This window comes from Rhipicephalus sanguineus, unplaced genomic scaffold, assembly GCF_013339695.2.
Source record: "Rhipicephalus sanguineus isolate Rsan-2018 unplaced genomic scaffold, BIME_Rsan_1.4 Seq227, whole genome shotgun sequence".
Taxonomy (NCBI): domain Eukaryota; kingdom Metazoa; phylum Arthropoda; class Arachnida; order Ixodida; family Ixodidae; genus Rhipicephalus; species Rhipicephalus sanguineus.
This window is the reverse complement of record NW_023614815.1, coordinates 2,910-22,940: the sequence shown is the minus strand read 5'-3', so window position 1 is coordinate 22,940 and position 20,031 is coordinate 2,910.

Genomic DNA, 20,031 nt, shown 5'->3' with positions numbered 1-20,031 from the left:
GGCGCATTTCTTAAATCTCCAGTGTGTGTGAACGTGGCACAGTGGATAGCGTGCCCGGCTTCTGTTGTGGAGGACCAACAAGTCGTGGGCTCGACCCCATTTGATGGAAGGTTTTATTTGCCATGTGATCGTGTGTATTTTTCGACGTAATTCCGTGACAGAAATAAGTTACTGAAGTCTACGTGGACTTTTTCTCTGTAATCCGTTAGTGTGTACTTGACAAACGTCACATCCGTGACGGAATTATATCAGTGGACTTTTGGTGGACCCCGGCTTAAAACACTTACGTGCTAAAAAATAGTTGTCTCTGACTGTAGCCGTGCGGTTTCATTTTTGATGAACATGCGATGCAGAAAGCTATTAGAACAATAATTGATCCTCTGTGTGTGAAAGGCTCCAGCACCGAAGATACAATTGAGTAGTTGGCGTACCGCTGGTCGTCGCGTAAGAGGCAGAAAGCCCGTCTATGGGCACCGTGCATACGTTAGGAGCCGCCACAGTCGGGCGCTGCCTTCAGCGCCAAAGCGGCCACGGCACCAGATTTGGCGGGACAAGGGAGCAGACGACGCAGGCGGCGGCAAGCCACTGCGCCGTGCTTTGGGGCTTCGCTTGAGGCGTTTTCTTTACCGTTTGCTTTCAAAAGATGTCAAATTGTTAGCAGCTGTCAGAGAATGTAGCGTTAGTGCGTATGCTTCTTTCCGCCAGACCTCGTGTATCCTCAGGCGAACGCGGCAACGTAAAATGCATCAGCTGGGGGAAGACAACGGAGGTGACGAGCCCGTTGAGCGAAACTGCGCACGTGTAACGCGGGTCGCCTCGCTCACTAAACAATCATAGCTAATTGCCTTCGGGTTAACGCGACAGCGAACTCAGCGGCAGCTTGAAACTGGCGATACCAGCAATTTCACTGTCACGGCCGCTCAATGAAAAAAAAAAAAACGCTTTCCATCGAACGGCCATGGCACTGCATTTGCTGCGACGACTTCTCTAAAAGGAAACTGGTACTAACGCGTACACAAAGAACTCCTGTAGGTCTTATTGCACCTAACAACGCAGCAATTATTCCTGGAGTTCAGCATTCCTACGAGTAGCGCAACCGACACAAAACAAACTCCCCGCGAAAATACCTCGCGCCGTCACAGCGGGAGCGTGGAGCGAGCAGGGGTGCAATCGCGGAGCGATGCTTTATGGCTTATGCTATATTGTTCTTATCGTCCATCAGCTGCGGCTGACTGATCGCGTTGATAACGCGGCGGACCGTCGCTCTGGTCACTGGCCAAGCGCGAAAAGCACGAAAAGTATAGTCATCGTGAAAGGCATAGTTCCTCGATTTCACCCCATTGCGAGCATGCCGCCAAATCTGCGCTTCTTGCCGCTAGAGACGCCTCCGCTCGGGCAGCGGAGTTACGTCTGCACGGAGCCTATGGACTGGTGCACTAACAGAAATACGAAACAGCATGCGCTGTACAGTGCTACTGCCATACGAACTACTTGGCGCGGAAAGCATCGCTCACTAAACAACTTCCCTTATGTCTTCAGGTTTCCCGTATCTCTCTCACCGGAAATGCTCACTAGTGCAACAACTTTCGAACTCCAGAAGGAGGCACTGAAGGCTATTGACCCACACTCTGTACCTACTATATTGACATGCTTTTGGACATTATCCAATTGAAGATGCTTTAAAGATTGCCGTCAATGACTAAATTTACAAGTCGCCTCTTTCGTAAGTTTTTATAGCGTAACCTATTATGAGCTTACAACAGCCTGATTGCCACTGCGAAGGATGCGAAACTCAAGCAGGTAAGTACCAAACCATTTTTTATAAGGTGCGAGTTTGTGCCCAGGAAAACAACGACGCAAAGTACAAGCAACATTCGATATGCAATGACAACGGCGTGCATGGCTTTCGGTCGTGGATAATCTGACCCTCAGCACAACGCGTGATCTTTTATACAAGAATGGTGGAACATTCCGCCATTATCGCTGGTGTTCGCGTTAGCTCCAGAATAAACACACTTACACGCGTAACGCGCGCAATCTTATCAGAATAGTTCAGTACAATCGAGAAGCCTCCCGAGCATTGGGGCGTGGCCCGCGCCCAGCGCCAGTAAGTTTCTTGCGGGTGAAGCGCGATCACATAAAAATAAAGGAATAAATATGCGTGTGAATATATAGCCCTGAAGAATATTTTCCCAAGCGCGCCACCATGGAACAAATCGAACCAGTGACCTTTCGCTCCACTGTGCGATGCGCTAGGCCGCTCCTATTAGTCGCACAACCTCCAGAACGCAAACGACAAGCAATTTACAGAAATTATTTACCCTTAGTCATGCGCTCATCTCTGAACATATAAAAGCTTCGCAGAGACTCCTTGCGAACCCGCGAGATGGCATAATGGCCATAAGAGCGCTATAAAACGAAGTCGTCGTTGATCACGCGTTAAGCGATTACCAGCACTGGCTTGTTGGAAGACTACAAAAAGTCGCAAATTCGCCGCAAGGGCTAAACAATGAATGCGATACCAAGAAATTGTTATGTTAAATGTACGAAGTAGGGCTAGCAGCTAACCCCTTTAGATCCGACCTCGCTTAACCCTACAATATGCCGGTGTAAGGGAATACGGCCCCTCCAGGGAGCGATGTTGTTTTAAAGGCGAATGCATTTCTTAGTCGGGCTATGTAAGGCATCCGGAGTTCTCCGCGGCGCCCTCTCTCATAGCAACAGCTGCGGGCGCGCGCGCTTATCCTCGCCCCTAGCAACCGGAGCATGTGCTGCGAGAGAGCGTAGGAGAGGGTAGGTGCAATGCTTCGCCGCTCCTTTTCTCGCTGTTCGCACTCTCTCCTCCCTGCGCCCCACTCTCCCGTCCGCTCGGGCCTCACTCTCGACCGTCCGCCGGCTGGGCGCCTCTCAAGAACATCCGGAAATGTGTGCTCGAGACGCCGCTGTGAAACGCCAATGCCGAGCCGAGAACGCTGGCGCCCCACTCTCCCGTCCGCTCGCGCCTCACTCTCGACCGTTCGCTGGCTGGGCGCCTCTCAAGGCGACGGCAGAAGTCGGTAAAGGCGAATGTCTGACGGCAAGGGTACCCTCTCTAGGCGCAAGAAATGCATTCCCTTCGGGGAGGTGGCGGCATTTTTTGTGATTTCTGTCGTCTCAACGCGAAGTGGTGAGAGCACAACATGTACAAGGGTTTATGTGCTGTCCACTAATGTATGTCGAGATTGCGCGCTCGCCAGCGCTAGCCACTAGGCCCTTGAAATAATTGTTCGCGGTTGCTGTTCGAGCAACGTAGCCCCCAGCACTCTCCTCCCTACTCACAAGCGCCCATCCATGCTCCTTCAACTGATCAAAGACAGGCGGGGCGTATCCCCGCTGCTTGAGGAGCCATCACCAAAAGTCCTCCCACGCGGGGCGACGTTATGTCATGCGCCTTTTCGTGTCGCGGAGATGGCAAACTTGTTTCATCTCGGGTTGAGCTCCGTCCGTCCCCAGCACTCGCGCTCGTTTACTCCGGCGTAGAACATATATGCGCCGCACGATGTTATCGATTTTGGCTTTACACGGAACATGACGGTGATGGCCACATCCCGCCGAGTGTCCATATAATCGATATCACTATATTAGACAGTGTCGGAAAGTTGCATCTGTTGTGGTCAGGCGTGTTGTTTATGCTGTAAGTACCTGTAGACACACCAGAAGCGTTTTATGGCATTGAATATGATACGTTGAAGCACCAGTAAGGAGGGACGCTGCAAGTCGGGTTATGTTTAAGCCGTTTTTCGTTTTACGACTAAGCTGTTCTGTTCACTGGATGTGCTTGTCATTTGCATCACCACTGCACGCGCAGCTTGTCGTTTGTCGTGGCCATCGAGTATCTCTTCATATGGGCCTCCTCACGCCGCAGCACACCTGCCTACTGCGCAAGCCCATGTTTTAACGCGATAGAGTTAAAGGGGTGGTGCCACCAAACTTGTGGTTTGCGCGTTCTTTGCTGTAAGCGTTTCCTATAGCTCCAGGAAGCATGATGCACGCAGCAAGATTCACGTATTCTCGCTAAATAATTGAATATCGCCTTTGATGTGGAGAACTTTCGGTTTCGGTTTCTGGGCGCCGAGGTTGGGCAGTGACGTAGAAGTGTAGGAGGCATGGTCACGTGACCACACAAGGCTGTGAGACATTTAGCCAGAAAGCGATCGAAACTCGCCGAGTGATGCAGCAACCGATGCTTTGCCGGTACTATAGTGAACTACAATATATTCTAGTCCACTACCGACGCCACGTACGTTGCGGAAGTGTGGCGGAGGTCCCGAGGTCACTCACGTTACTACAGCAGATTTGGTGTGACGTCACTACAACATTCGTTGCCCATCTTACAGATCTAAGTCAGTTTTGGCGCGCTGGCGATGGGTTTCGATCGGGAGAATGAGCATTTAGGTACACTTTGTAAGTGAATTAAAATATATTCTAAAAGTTTGCTGCCTCCGACCCTTCGTGTGGGATGCCCTTGCATACAGAGGAAACCCACAACGTGCTTGTTATAGCCTCGAAATTTGATGGCACCACCCCTTTAAAGAGCTCGTTTTGAAGAAATACTGATGTCGGCGTCGGTGTCGGCGTCGTTGGTTGTGAACGAAAAATCATGGGTGCACGGGACAGAAAAATTAAGAAATATCCAAATAAATAAACAACAACAAACTTCAGTTCGAGTAAGAATAGAATCCAAGCCTTCTGCGTGGCAGGCAGGTAGGTGGTCTACAACAGAACGACGCCATTGCTTGAAACTGCTTCGAAAAAATAACACTGTATGAATGTCATATATTGGCAGGAGTCTTCTTCACGTATAGAATATTGTGTGACACAAGCAAAGAATCGCGCCCCGCGTTAAAACATGTCGATTGCGCAAGGAGGGGCTGTTTTAAAGGCCAAGAATTACGACGCGCTGAGACATATTTATACATCATCATGAGCAAAAGCATCAACAAAGTGGGCAGCTCCGCAGGTTAGCGTGTTGCCTTATGGAGGTGTAGTAGGCCATTCTCTGATTCGCAAAATGGAGAATTATGGCGTAGTGAGCACCTCGCAACTGCACTTACAGTAGCTTTTCCAGGACAGTTTAAAATGGACCATCTTACGCCACACGCTTTATATTCCTTAACGCATGTTTGATACATCCACCGAGAATAGAAGAGAGGCTGGCAATTGAGAAGGCAATGCGCACGGGGCGTGATTAAGCTACGGCGGTCTAATCTTGAAGGCGAAGCTCAGGCGTCACCCAACTTTTTCTAGCCTTCATACTGCTGCTATAGCTGTCAGGCTTACTTCATATCACATTCTGAATTGTTTTTAGTCATTTATTTCTTTGACCTTGTGGCGAAATTATTTCTATAAATATTTTCTCGTAAACACGAAGCGAATAACTTTGCAGGGATTGGTTGCATATATTTGCTTATTATTATTATTATTATTATTATTATTATTATTATTATTATTATTATTATTATTATTATTATTACTTCGTGGAACTCTATGTGTATGCCCTAACATTATTACAAATCAAATGGGCATGCCGTCGAGCTCTTGCTATGCGAACTCTTTCGTGCGAACTCTTTGCTTATCAATCACCTGCACAAAGCTCGAACCTGTGCCGCTGAATGCGTTTTTGTGAAGCTTTCAAAGCTAGAGACGAAACACACCACGACCGTCATACGGAAAAATATCCTGCAGCATATATATCTCCTTCCCCGTTGAGTCATCTGAAAACTTCTAATCAATTATAGACCATATGCGTCTACTTGTGCCCGACTTCAGAGACACATTCAACGTAGCTATGGCTTCTATGCATAAGATGGCCGTCATGCTGATCTCTATTTTCATAATTTTCCGCGACACAACATATGGACTGCGAAATCCTTTACGTAAGCATGTATTGGTTTTGCTTTTCTTTTCATAATATTTTAATAAGCCGACAGGAAGCACTAGGCTTAATTGTTGCACTAAATAGAAACACGGGAGAAACACGGGTGTCGCGAACCCTAAAAACACGGTAGGGGTGCATGGGAATGCATTAAGTATATTTTTAACACCGCTAGCTTTAAAAAAAGGACTTTCGGTTTCGGTATCGACGGGGAGGCCTCGCCATGACGTGTCAACGCAAGCCTGACGTCACGGGAATATTGGAACTCGCGAAATACCAGCACCAACACTGTGATTTGCTTTCAGTCGTATGTGGTTCACATAAAGAACGATGAATGATTTCCCGTCCAGCGACTGTCACATCGATTTCTGCAATTTAGACCGCATACCGGACCCAAACCCAGTGAACTGTCTTGACTCGTCGTGATAATGTCCATTGCGGTAGGACTGGCTCGCAAATGCTGGGTGACGAAAACTTCGAAATCAAAGTAAAACATTGTATACCTGTTATCTGGCTCCGGTGTGCGGAGAGCTTTGATAGTGCATATCCTGGGAGCGAAAAATGTCCCTTTCGGGGTGCCTTAAAATCTTGTCAGTACTCCTTTAACGCACAGTGCACGTTGATGCTTGCTCGTTTCCCGCGGTATGTATTTTATAATACGACTACATGGTTCGCTGTAGTGGCAAGCGCAATTAACCGTAGGCGCTTCTGTTAAACTTATACTGCGGAAAAAGTGGGCAAGACACAACCTCGGAATAACTAGTGAACATCTTGGCAACTGAAGCAAAATTACCCTCTCTGTTTATGGTCAACATTGCCCTTCTTGTTGATTGCATTTCAATCTTCTAATCAATTGTACTTACTTCACTCATCTAGCATTCCCAACCTAACCTCAGCGAGTCTAGACAGTTAGAAGTATCTGTTACGACAGCAAGCGAGCACCTGCAAGTACTTTAACTGTTATCCAAAATTCCTACCTGGGTGTAGTCTGTCAGATATATTATATTCATTTCGGGCTGAAAGCGTGAGAACAGATGTAGGATTCCGTACATGATTCGATTACGCATTGAATTGAGTAGTCGGACCACATTGCTTTGATTTGACCATATACGAACGAACCGAAAATTGAATGCTTCAATAAGGTGCGTAAATTTTTTTCTTGTACTCTTTCTTTTCTAGTTTGTGACAGACGGCTAGTGTTCGGACAGTGCCGGTATCGTAGAGGTATGAGCGATTTTATTTTCTTTTGAGGCCGCTAAATCTCCTATACCTTTTTAACGTTTCCAGTTACATCTTTATGAGCATGTTTTACTTCGTCGTAGCAATGCTATTCATAAATTTTTTGGTAACGATAACAGTGATATTATAGTGACTGTACTGAAGCAACTAGTCAAAACATTTACTACTGATACATGCTTTGTGCTGGTCTCAGAATTTCTCGAACGTTTGCATTGCATGATGTTAGGATGACAAGAATTCTTGAGTTTTGGGAGCCAGAGTATCACAAGGAAAATCGATTGGGAAGTATTATCAAACATGCCACACTGGCAGAAACAATGCACAACATGAGGAATGAAGGGCCAACCCCTTCATCATGCACCCAAATGGGTCGCCATAGAAAAGATTTCTCCTACAACTAAAAACAGTAATTATATGTGGGCTTCACGCAGAACCCACTATTTGAGAATTCTACCATTACACGCTACCTATGACTCACAAGACAGCCTTTTTAAGGCACTATCATCTAGCGACAATCATGCCGAGCTCGCATCGGGTGTCTGTCACAATTGTATCAGGCAGAGTGTGAGCCTTCCTTTTCTTCGTTTTCACTTCTTCCTTTTCTCATAGCAGAAGAGAAGCCGGAAGCGGCACCGTTTTCACGGCGTTCCCGTCACGCAACGAGCTGTCTCAGTCTCTTGCGGCCGCGGCAGCCGACTTTCAGGGAGACACTCCAGCACGGATATCGTGTTGAGAGCAGTGTATCGAAGCTTCACAAAACTGTATTTAGTTGTTTTTTTTTCATTCGTACCGATTGGATTCAAGAATTCGTTTTACGAGAGCCAGTCTGACTGCTTTACGCAACGCCCCTGTCTTATAAAAATGTACCTTCTCGAGAAGCGTGCTTGAAATTTAGCAAGGAAAGTATGTATACAGTTACTGCTATGAGTGAATGAGATCTGCGTGCTGATACTGTCAGTTTTTGTACAAATAGCAGCCGCCGGTGCTCAGAACCTACGGCATTCTATTTCCGAACAGAAGAAAATGTTGCTATCTCACGCGGAACATATGTGTCCGTGGATATTCCTGCAATTTTTTCTCGTTTGTCAAAACACGGACACGTTAAGGCGCTAATGCTCCGGCATTAAATGCAGGAGAATTAACGCAGATGCATTCATGGCGTGATAATGTCCATCCATTGCACGAAATGCATGATGTGCTCGGAGCAAAAGAGCACACAGTGTCTTACAGAAGCACCATGGTCGTAGTAATACGCAAGACACTTATTTCAACCGACTACTGTTTTTAGTTGCGTGGCCGTGTGGTGTTTTTTAGATATGCAATAGCTTGTTTCAGCATCACTCATTTCATCTTTCTCATTTCCAGCGTGCTTCTGCGACCAGATTTCAAGGCTTGGAACGGTGCATGGGCAACTGTTTCACTACGACAGACTTACAAATAGGTGCCGAAGATATGGACAGGTGTTCAACTGCAACGCATTTCTCTCAATGCTGTTATGCGAGGCTACTTGCGTAGTTGCTGACGCCGCGCGGTAGACATGTCTCTATCTGTCTCTAAATGACGGTTATGTGTTCTTAAAGTAGATAGCAGCCAAATCCCAATGTTCTGCCCTAAGACCTTATTGCAGGTATAGCAAGTTATGATGATTACATTATTTTGTGGAGAGTAGCCAATTTACGAAAACTAAGTCATTTTTATACAATTTAACTCCGGCCGCCCGCAACGTCGAGCCGATATTGGTATTAGGGCGGCTGTGCGATCCCAACGATACCGAGAGCTGCCAATAGTGAGCGAATATTAACTAAGCAGTTGAAATACACCAGAGAAATCGGACCGCCTAGTTTTCACGCTCCTCAGCCAACGTTGGGTTCTCGCCGACAATATTGGGCCATGCTTGCCGCACAACTGTACTAGATATGCTATTTATTAATATAATGACCGAAATTAGGTTTATATTGTGGCGACACGCTCTGCGGTTAATTCCGCGCAGCCTCCACCTCATTATCACTCAGCGCGGCGTGACAGGGCTGCACGCTGCACGGCATTCCGATAAGGTGCAGCGCCACGGCAGCTTCACCCGAGGCATATGTCACCGGCGGTGACCACAAAACCAGCCTGTCAAACTCGGAAGATCATCATTGCTCCGCTGCCCAGAAGAGCCTAGCGTCAGCATGCTCACCCGACGCTGCCGCTAGTTGAATAAACAGTTGTTACGTTTTATGTTGGAATTCGTCCTGCCGTTGACACGACATGACCCTGAAAACGGATAGTAACGCACCGCCATGGACGAGCAAGAGGCCCTACAACAATATCTGGAACTACTCCAGAGGCAGCTCCGCAAAGAGCAGGAGCAGATCCAGAAGCAAGAGCAAGAGCTTTAGGAACCGCCGTGCCAACTCCACAATTCCGTGCAGCCGTATCCTCGCGACGCCTCCTCAACTGTAGCACTTCCTACCGGCTCCGCTGTGGCACTTCCTTCACACGCCGCCTACTACCAGGCTTCCCTCCACGACGCCCTTGTCTGGGCTACGAGGAAACCAACCAGTCAAGTGTACACCGGCTTTAGCGCAACTTTTCGAAGAATGCAAAGCTGCTCTCTGCACCGCCACGCTTCTCTCCCACCCTGTGCGATACGCTCCCTTGGGGTACTTCACAGATGCCTCTAGCGTCACCGTCGCCGCCGCCCTCATGCAACGCATAGGCAACAGCTGGCCGCCCTTGGCGTTCTTCTCTATGAATCTTTCAGCTCGGAAAATGACCTGGTCTACGACCAGTTGCTCCCACAGAACCACGACCTTCGCCCAGACGAGTTCGCCAGTTTACTACATAGAACTTCTGGTGATATACGAAGCAGTACAACGTTGTCACCACGTTCACGAAGCACAGCACTGCACTAGCCATATCGGCCATAATCTTCTCACCTAAGCATTCTCTCAGCGCCGCGGCAATGTCCCGCCGTTCGAGCAGAGCCTATAGGTTCAGTGCCCCGTTTACCACCGACATTGAATATGTCAGCGGGAAATACAAAGAGGTCGCCAACGGATTCTTCTCGTGTGGCAGCTGTCACATCTTCTCAGCTAACAGCTGACGTCTTCGCCGAGGCTCAGTCTACGGATGCTGAACTGTAGGACCTTGTTAAGGTCGGGTCATCACTACAGCTGCAGCAGCTCGCCATTCCTGGGTCGACAGCCACTATCTACTCTGACATACGGACAGGAGGAAGCACGTACTATGTACCCCTGTCCCATCACCGTAGCCTTTTCAACCAGCTGCACAATCTCAGCCATCTTGGAATACGCGCCACAGACTCCTCGCGGCTGACCGCTGTGTCTGGCCCTTCATGCAGCGCAACTGCCGCACCTAGGCGTGCTCCTGTATTCAATGTCAATGCGCTAAACCCACTAGGCATGTCACATCACCGCTAGGAGCATCCTCTCAGCCCTCTAATCGGTTTCAGAGCCCCCTTCTCGACAACATAGGACACTTTCCCCCTTGTTGGACACTGTCGCTACTGCCTCACCGCCATCGAGCGTTATACTCGATGGCCTGAGGCATCGCACCTGGTAGGAATCACCGCAGAAGTCACCTCGACCCCTTTCACCGGGTGGATTGCTATTCTGGCTGCGCTGGCTGACGATCGAGTATGCGCGCTTGAGAACCACCAGTTACCACACCTACGCCAACGGGATGATAGAGCGCTTCCACCTACAGTTCCAAGCAGTCAACAGGTGCCTCCCGGACTCAACCTGTCTCGAGACCGTCCCAGCTGTTGCCGTAGGTCTTCGCGCCGCCTTCAAGCCGGACATTCAGCCTACGCTCGCGGATATTCAGCCGGACATTCAGGCTAAACGCTCCGCCTCCTAGGCGAATTTCACGCTACGCTGCCATCTAGCACCGCGACGTCAGATCACGCCGACTTCGTCGCCTGGCTCCCACGAACCATCGCTGCCCTCGGCCCGTCCCCTGTAGCTCACCACTGTAAGCCTGCATCCTTCCTTTCAAAGATCTGGCAACGTGATTGCACGCTTTCCTCCGCGACGACACCATCCGCAGACCTTTCCAGCCGCCCCGCAGTGCACCCTACCTGGTGGTCCATCGCGACGACAAAAAACGCCAGGCCTGCGCTGAAACCGCAGCACAGTCACAGCGAAAGCTGGAAGAGCGGCGTTTATAGAGCCCGTTCTAAGCTCTCTTGGGGCTACAATACAAGTACACTAGAAAGGTACCCACTACGCCATAAATCACAATTTTTGTGAAGTTGGGAAGCACCTACTAAGCCATTATTCGTCTTTCTGCGGAGAAACGAGGCACCAGCTACACGTCTGTAAGGCATTATGTGCACTTTGTTGACGCGACGACTGATGACGAAGAATTATGGCTCAGCCCTTTGTAATGGGTTGGAAGCTTTAAACGGCCCACCAGTTATGTAATTTGCATTGGGTGACGCCCGGTTGCTATTTCCATCTCCCGTCATGCTGTATAACATACGTTGACGTGGGAGAGAGACGGGGGGGGGGGCGAAGAACTTTACTGAGACCCCGAGGAAATTGATCATGCGCTTATGGGCTTCCTTGGCAACCAATACAAGTGCACTTACGAGGAACCCACTACGCTATAAATCATTGTAATTTTTTAGAAGTAGGGCAGCAGGCACTGTGCCATTTTTCGTCATTCTACGGAGAGCCGTGGTACCTGCTAAACGCATGTAAGGCATTATGCGCACTTTGTTGATGCTCTGCCTGATGACGACGAAGAATTATGGCAGAGCCTTTGTAATGGGTTGGAAGCATTCAACAACCTACTCGTTTCGCAATTCGTATTGTGTGACGCCTCGTTACAGAATTCGCGTTGTGCGACGCTTGGTGCTTATTTTACTCTTCTACCACGCTATATTGCATATGCTAATGTGGTTCCTTCCCGACATGAAGCCTGTATAGAACCTTTTTGCGAATCAGTTTCAAGCACCGGCATGGCTCAGAGGTTGAATACTGGGCTCACACGCAGAGGGCCCAGGTTCGAACCTCGTTCCATCCTGGAATTTTTTCTTATTTCGTTTTTTTTCTTATTTCGAGCGATACTGGTTACGGACACCGGCGGCGGTGGCGGCGGCGGCGGCAGCGGCGGCGGCGGCGGCGGCGGCGGCGGACAACTACGGCGCCAAAAACGGCCGGTGAAATGATCTCATAACAGCTTTCGCTGTAAAACTTTAGCCTGCGCATGAACGGCAACGACGTGCGCGTTTCTATTGACCGGCCCAAACCAGAATGTACCGCTCCGACGAACTAGGAAATGCCTGTGCATCCACAGGCGTCTATCAACAACTACCGCTTCTGTCAGCACGCGCTATGGACGTCGGGAAGACTTCCCAGATTTCCACAACCCCTGAGGGCTCTCCACACCGCGGGGCGGTGGTGGTGGAGGGGGTGATGTGGCGACACGCTCTGCGCATAATTCCGCGCCGCATCCACCTCTCTATCATTCAGCTCACCATGACACGGCTGTACTCTGCACTGCATTCCGATAATCCATAGCACCACAGTAGCGTCACCCGGGGCGTACGTCACTGGCGGTGGCTACAAAAACAGGCTGCCAAGCTCGGACGATTATCATTGCTGCGCTACCCAGACGAGCGTAGCGTCAGAGTACTCGCCCAATGTTGCGGCTTGTTGAGTAAAATGTTGTTACGCTTTTATGTTGGCATTCGTCCTTCCGGTGACACGACACCCCTCAATATATTCGACGCATGAGTTAGATCTCTTGGACTTGCGTACAGTCCAGCGCAATTTGAAAGGTGTCGCGCGAGCGTCGACCAAGAACTACAACAGCGCCATGTACCAGAATACTCTTTCGAGGAGAGGGAAGTATCAGGCAAGCTTCGGTCACTTTTTTTTCTCTTCCTTAAGCTGCGATCACTCCCGTCTAAGGAAGGATAATTTTCGTTTCTTTTTTTATGACAACGCGACATATTTTGTTCAACTTGAAAAGCCGTTCAAACATAAAAGTGCCAAGCACCAGTTTTACCAGATCTTCCCCAGTAATTTTTTGTGGACCGCGGAGATAACAGCGAGCGAAGAATACACTTCATCGCAACGAATTGAATGCTTAAACCAGAGAGAAAGGGTGTATAGTTCATCGTAGCGGCGATTGTTGTAGCATGGAACAGCCAACGAGGCCGAGAAGAATGCGCAATCTTGATTTTCGCTGTTTCGAAACGTGCCGCCAGGCCCATGGGACACATGGCCGCTCGACGCTCCCGCGATAACCTTTCATATCGCGCTCGACTGTACGCGTTTCAGGGTCGTAAATTTACGCATGAGTGTACCCGAGCAATTTTAAGGCGAAATCCCAAGTTCCTTATAAGAGACGGAATGTTTTATGTTGTTTCATTTACCACACACAAATTTAAAAAAATGCGAATGAGATTTCGTTTGGAAAGGGGGGCAAAAAAAGCTGCACACATGTAGGTTGACTGGCCTCACCTCCAAGTGCGCAGCAGCAGACGCTTAAGCAGAAGTAAATAAGGCATGCATACAAAGACTCTTTGAGTTGCAATAAAAGGCTGTTAAGGAATAGCGCACATTTTAGTAAGGAATAGCGCACACTTTAGCAAACATTAATAAAACATGCACAAAAATTAACCGCAGCAACATTTTTTGTAAAATATATATCAGGTGTAAACTTCATGCAATATGTAAACAAGTGAAGCAAAATACCAGATAAGAAGTAACCTGCAAATGCGTGCCTCAAGGAGCGTAAAGACGCGTTGTACTTCAAGTTTAAAAGTTTTCTCAGAGTATGTTTGTACTTATGTTTATCGCATTTAAGGGCATATAGTAGCTCAAATTCGTATAACTCGTGTTACATTAAAATTCTGAGTTTTGTAAGCAGGGGAGATGTGTGTGCATCATATGGCTGCTTGTCAATCACCCGTAGAAAATTTTTCTGCATTTAAATAGGCTTGTAAAAAGCTTTGTTAGGCCAATATTCGCACACCATATGACAACAACGCAAGTACGACTTGAACAAGGCAGTGCATACTAAACGGTTCCGATGGAGTGGGAACAAATACAAACACTTCCTTAGCATGCCTCAAGTTCTCGAAAATTTAGTGCACAGGTGCTCATTATGGTGACCCCAAAGCACGAATTCCTTAAAATTACGCCATTTACAGGGTATATTTCAATGACAGAGTGATTTAGGTGTAGGACGCCATCAGGGTTACATGGTACAGATTTCGGGTGGAATAAAAGAGCGCTTGCTTTAGAAGGGTTGATAAAGAGTGAGCTATCGACAACAAATCATTTACTTTATGCAGTAAATGATTTCCACCTTCTACTATGTCATTGGCATCTCTTCCTGCTAGGAAAATACTACTGTCGTCTGCAAACAATAATTATTAGCTCTAGTTTGATTGCTTAGATGATCATTTATGTAAATAATGAACAAGAGCGGCCTCACAATACTGCATCGAAGAATGTCACATTTATTTCATGGGTCGTTCATATTTCGCGGTCAACGAAACTGTTAATACCTTCTGAATATACAGCGACTTAACAAATCAGCTTCAATGCATCGAATTCCATGTTAACTCAGCAATTTTAACCTGATTTTATGATTTGTGCGATCGAACCTTTCGAAGAGTCAGTGAAAAAACCTAGTCTTAGTAGTTGTTTTTTCAACGTCGTATAAGATAAATCAGTCGATGCATTAAAGCCGTTTATTTAGGAATTGCTTTCTACAGGCTTCGAAAACAGCGGCAAAACAGATATTAACCTGTGAATGCCTAGAATATTTTTGTCCATGCTTTCAACAAGACCATTACTTTAGCTATCTTCATTTTATGAGCCGGTCACCCACATTCTGGTCTCCATGACCAGAATGTGGGCCTTCGGATAGGGCCAATTTCAGAAAAAGATCCGGCAGATTCTACGCATTGTGGGAATTGATGTAATGTGTAGCACTCAGCAAGCAGCTGCATACATGGAATTATTTGTCCTTCAGGCAAATGAAGCCATTCATTTCATGACATGTTGTTCAGTAGGGCATCCTTGTCATGCATGCAATGCATGTACAATCTCATATATATCATAATAATGAATCGTATATTGTGATAAAGCCAATGCATGTCCTGTCATTTATATTGGCATATATACATGTTTTGGCATATATACACGTAATAAAATGCTCACAGGGAAAACGCTTGTACAGCGCCAACAAACAGGCTACGGCGAAATCCTTGCGTCGTGCGCATCTGAACACGATGTCGTGACTTTCAAAAAAAGAGTGGAAATATTCAGGCACATCGCCCCTTATCGCCAACCGCTCATGTCTCTACACTGTAAGCAAAAATTAGCCCAGATGGGAGCTTTATTAGCTTATTAGCCCCGAAAACTCCCATGCCCGCATCATTTACTCCGTCATAGCGGAGTTAATACAACACATGTCGTCTTTATGCTCCCGTTGCGAAGCGAGGGAGAATATTGTCACGAGTTCGTGACGTCGACGAAGACAACAGCTGGCTTGTAAAGATGAAAATCTTTATTTCGCCGAACTTGGGGCCGGAAAATGAAAACTCAGGCTGCAGTAATACACGCTGTACACTGACAGCGGCGAGCTGGGCGTCGGCCGTCGAACAATGACAAGCAGTCACGCGCGTCGGTTTTTATACAGGCGCTATCGAGTTTTCCAGTGATACCGCTGGTGGCGGCGTTATCTCTCAACAAAGCTGGAACATGCGCGTGCGGCGCGCAATCTTAAGAAAACAATCTACTACAATCGCGAAGCTTCTCGAACACTGCTTCGCGGACAGCGTCGAGCGTTCATAACCGTCCTTGCTGGCCAAACCCGAATATATCAAAATAAAACAAGAAGTGGGCGTGGCAATGTAAACGGCATGACCTTATTATACTCCCGACGGAGTATCTGCTCACGTTCATAAACTCCCATAGGAGCTCCAAAAACCACTTTTGGCAACGACGTGCGTGCGTGTGTATGTATACGTGTCCGCGTCTGTTTACTGCGTGTGAAGCTGCAGTGAACCGATTTCTCGCATTAACTGCCGATTAGTGCTTTGTGTAGACGCGTAGGACTATTTTCTCCGCTGAACTGTTCTGGACAGAGATAAGTTCAACTCGTGCCAGCATCCGACCGCGAACACATCGAGCTGGCTGTTCCGTGTTTATTCTCCCGTCGAGCGGCAGCGCGCATGCACACGAGTGCAAGCCTTCGACACGCCACGGATACCTCCCTTCAACGTGCCGAGTTACGAAGAAGTGCGAAGAATAATTTCATCGGTAGCAAAAGTAGACTGTTGCGATCGTCAGCTATTTTTCCGGGGTTTCACCGCCTAAAACTTCTAAGCAGTGAGAAGTACGCTTCGCTACGTCCTTCGCATCAAGCCGGCCGGCAGCCGAGCTGTGCCAGCGACGCGCTCGCCCTGACCACGGGCAACGGTTGTTTCTCGGTGTGTCAACGATGTTTTCCGGCTGCAACTTCTAAGCGGTAAGAAGGCTTCGCTACGTCGTCGGTACCAAGCCGACGGCGTAGCGAAGTCGCACCGCCACACCGGTCGCCGTGGCGTGTTCTACGAGCTCGCACCGTCCACCGGTGAAGCAAAGAATATGTTTCAAAGAAAATAAAAGGTGCTGGAATGAATAAGTTTAAATTGTCTCTTTTGCCTCGTGCGACGACCGCTGCGAAATGACTAGCGAGAAGGAAAGCGCCGATACGAGACAGATTGAACCAACATGCGGCCGCCGATGCACTGCGACCAACAGGAACCGCGACTACGAGCTGTCTCATTCGTTGTAAGTGCATAGCTCCGTAGCCCAAAGAGGACACCTGTTTTTTATGGTATGTGTGAAATAACGGCGACGAAAACTGCCCAGCAGCAAGCATTTTGTTAGGGGAGAAGCTCCTTAAGGCTGCACCCGTTCGTCCCTCGTAGTCGTAATAGTGCGTAACCAGTCGTAACGCTAGTACCAGATCTTGACCTCCAAGGTGGTGCCGGTGGGAGATTTTTCCTGTGCGTTGTTGAACAATAAAAAAATTGGCAGCGTGCGCGTTAACTAAAAGCCGAATTCTTCTGTCTCTCATTCCCCATTAGCAGCCATTGGCATGTTCCAGTAGGAAACGTTAGTAGAAGTAGAAGTGTAAGTGTTAGCTAAAAGCCGACTTCTGTCTCTCATTCCCATTAGCAGCCATTGTTTACCTCCAAGGTAGTGCCTCGTGAAATTTCTCCTGTGCGTGATTAAACAATAAAAATTTTGTTCAAAACGCCGTTGATTGATGAAATAAACCAACGAAAGACGCCAGATGTTTTCTAAAAGCAAAACGAAAGAACGCCAGATGTTTCTAAAGCAAAACGAAAAGACGCCAGCTGCTTAATGAAAGACGCCAGATGTTTTCTAAAGCAATGGTTTTCTAAAGAATGAAAATTCACAGAGTACATGTAAAATTAAAGTGAGCTGCAAGTAGTCATAACTCATCGAACCTTTAGTATAAACGCGCCCGATCTCGCGTCGGTGATGATGTACTGCGCAGAATTCACGGAACATTCACGGTTTACCGATGAACCCCCGCAGCTTCGCCCACTCATCATCATTCACTCCGTGGATATGCTGTGATTTTTGTGATCGCGAGCTGTCGTTCACCGTATAGCCGTGCCGTATTCCTGGGAGAGGCTAGCGACGCCGTCGGCAAGAATGCGGTATACCGGCGTGGCACCGCGGTTCTTCGCCGGTGTTGCCGAATGTGTGCCGCTGAAGCGTTCGTGCATGGCCGCTGAGGGTTCGTGCACGATTAGGTGCATTTTACAGGCTCACGCACAGCACTGCTAAGAAGGATACATCCCATGCGACAGAGTGCCAGCTGAAAATCAAAATTGGCTAATTAAAAAAACGTTGAATGTTAGGCAGGTTTATAGTAAGCGATGGGTGTGCCTCAGTGGTTTCTTTAAGCCCACCGCAAATTCACACGTACGCCATGAATGTTTGTTGCTTAATTACGCGGAAAAGAAGTGTCCCGCCTGAGCTACATGGGAGGTCAACATATGTTGTGAAACACGAGTGGCGAGCGGTTGTCAGTGTGAGTGTTGTATTACTTTGCGAACGTTGTGGCATGTTCCTGTACGTGTGATAGACCTTGCGTGCATCGATGCTAATTTAATTAAGGAATCTCTGGCGCATGGTCCGACAGCGAAAAGCATTTTTTTCGATAGTTAGAAAAATTTACTCCCATACTCACCTGGAAGAGCTCCCCGATGGATGTAAACAAATACAAAAACAAAAACAAATAAGTCCATACAGAAGCACCGTGCTTAGGAGGGGTATAACTTTTACTCCGCGTGGACGGAGCATATAAAACCCCCATCGGGGCGTGCTCTAGAGGACAAGTCCAGTTACTCCCATCTCGGCTTTCTTTTTGCTTACATTGTACAGCTTTCGGCGCATTCAGGACTGCGAAAGAAGAAAGCATGCGCGCATGGTGTGCCATGACCCTGTTTCCATGTCAAAATTTCTCTGCAGAAGATTCACCGATATATATATATTGTAGCGAAGCTTTGGAACTCTGAAGTGGGACGTCCTCTCCAGCTCCTTCTAGTGGGTTGCCCTCTTCGGAGAGAAAGCAGCTCGTGCAGAGTCGGCCCCGCCTTGACTGTCGCTGTCATCCATCTTCGCCTAGTGTCCGCCAATAAACATCTTTATAATTTGGTGGAGAGTGCTGTGCCCTTCAAGCAACTACGGTCAGCATTCAATGCCCTTGGAGCTGCGATCCCGTGCCGTGCCCTCTACCATGACTTAAGATGCCGCCCAACAAACGCCTCCCCCTGCACCGACATCCTGTCCCGGTGTCCCCCGCATCCGCGACCCTCCTGTTTTCACCGGCGCGGCTGGCACCGACGTCGAGGACTGGCTCGCGATTTACGAGCGTGTCAGCGTACCCAATAAATGGGACGAGGCAGGAAAACTAAGCAACCTGGTTTTCTACCTCGCGGGTGTCGCAAGCCTATGGTACTACAACCACGCTTCCGATTTCACTACGTGGTCCGCTTTCAAGACCGCCATCGTCGACGTTTTTGGCCGCCCTGCCGTTCGTAAGCTGCAAGCTGAGCAGCGTTTACGTGAACGAGCCCAGCAGTCCGGCGAGTCTTTCACGAGTTACATTGAAGACGTCCTGGACTTGTACAAGAAAGCCAATGCGACCATGCCTGAGTCTGACAAGATCCGGAACGTCATGAAAGGCATCGACGACGATGCCTTGACCATGTTGCTCGCGAAAAACCCTAGCACTGTGGCTGAGGTGATCACACTGTGCCAAAGCTACGAGGAGCTGCGCCGGCAGCGGCTGATGACGCGTCGATCTCCATCACGCGACGCCGATCTCGCTGGCATGTCGGCCATTTCGGACCACTCCGTCTTGCTCGCCGAAATCAAGTCCTTCGTGCGCGAGGAGATTGCCCGCCAGTTCTCTCTACTGGCCTTCGCTCACCCGCAGCCTGTTGAACAGCCGTCGAGCACACTGCTGCCTCCCATACGCCGGGCTGTTGAGCAGGAAATCGCAGAGGTCATGCCGGAATACCACCAACCCCCTCGGGCGACTGTGCCGCTCAGTTACGCGCAAGTTGTCGCCAGGCCGCCTCCAGCGATTCCTGTGGTTCCCCCACATACTTACGCCGGAGCCGTCGCCAGGCCTCAGGCCTTCGAAGAGAGTGTGCCGGCTGCGTACGCCGACGTCATCCATACGCCACGGCTGCAGCCCACCATGCAGTCATATCAGCAGCCACCCCGCCCCTCGCGTCCTGCGAAATGGATGGGACCTAGCCCGGCAAGCCGATGGCGCACTTCCGACAACCGCCCCATCTGCTTTGCGTGCGGTTG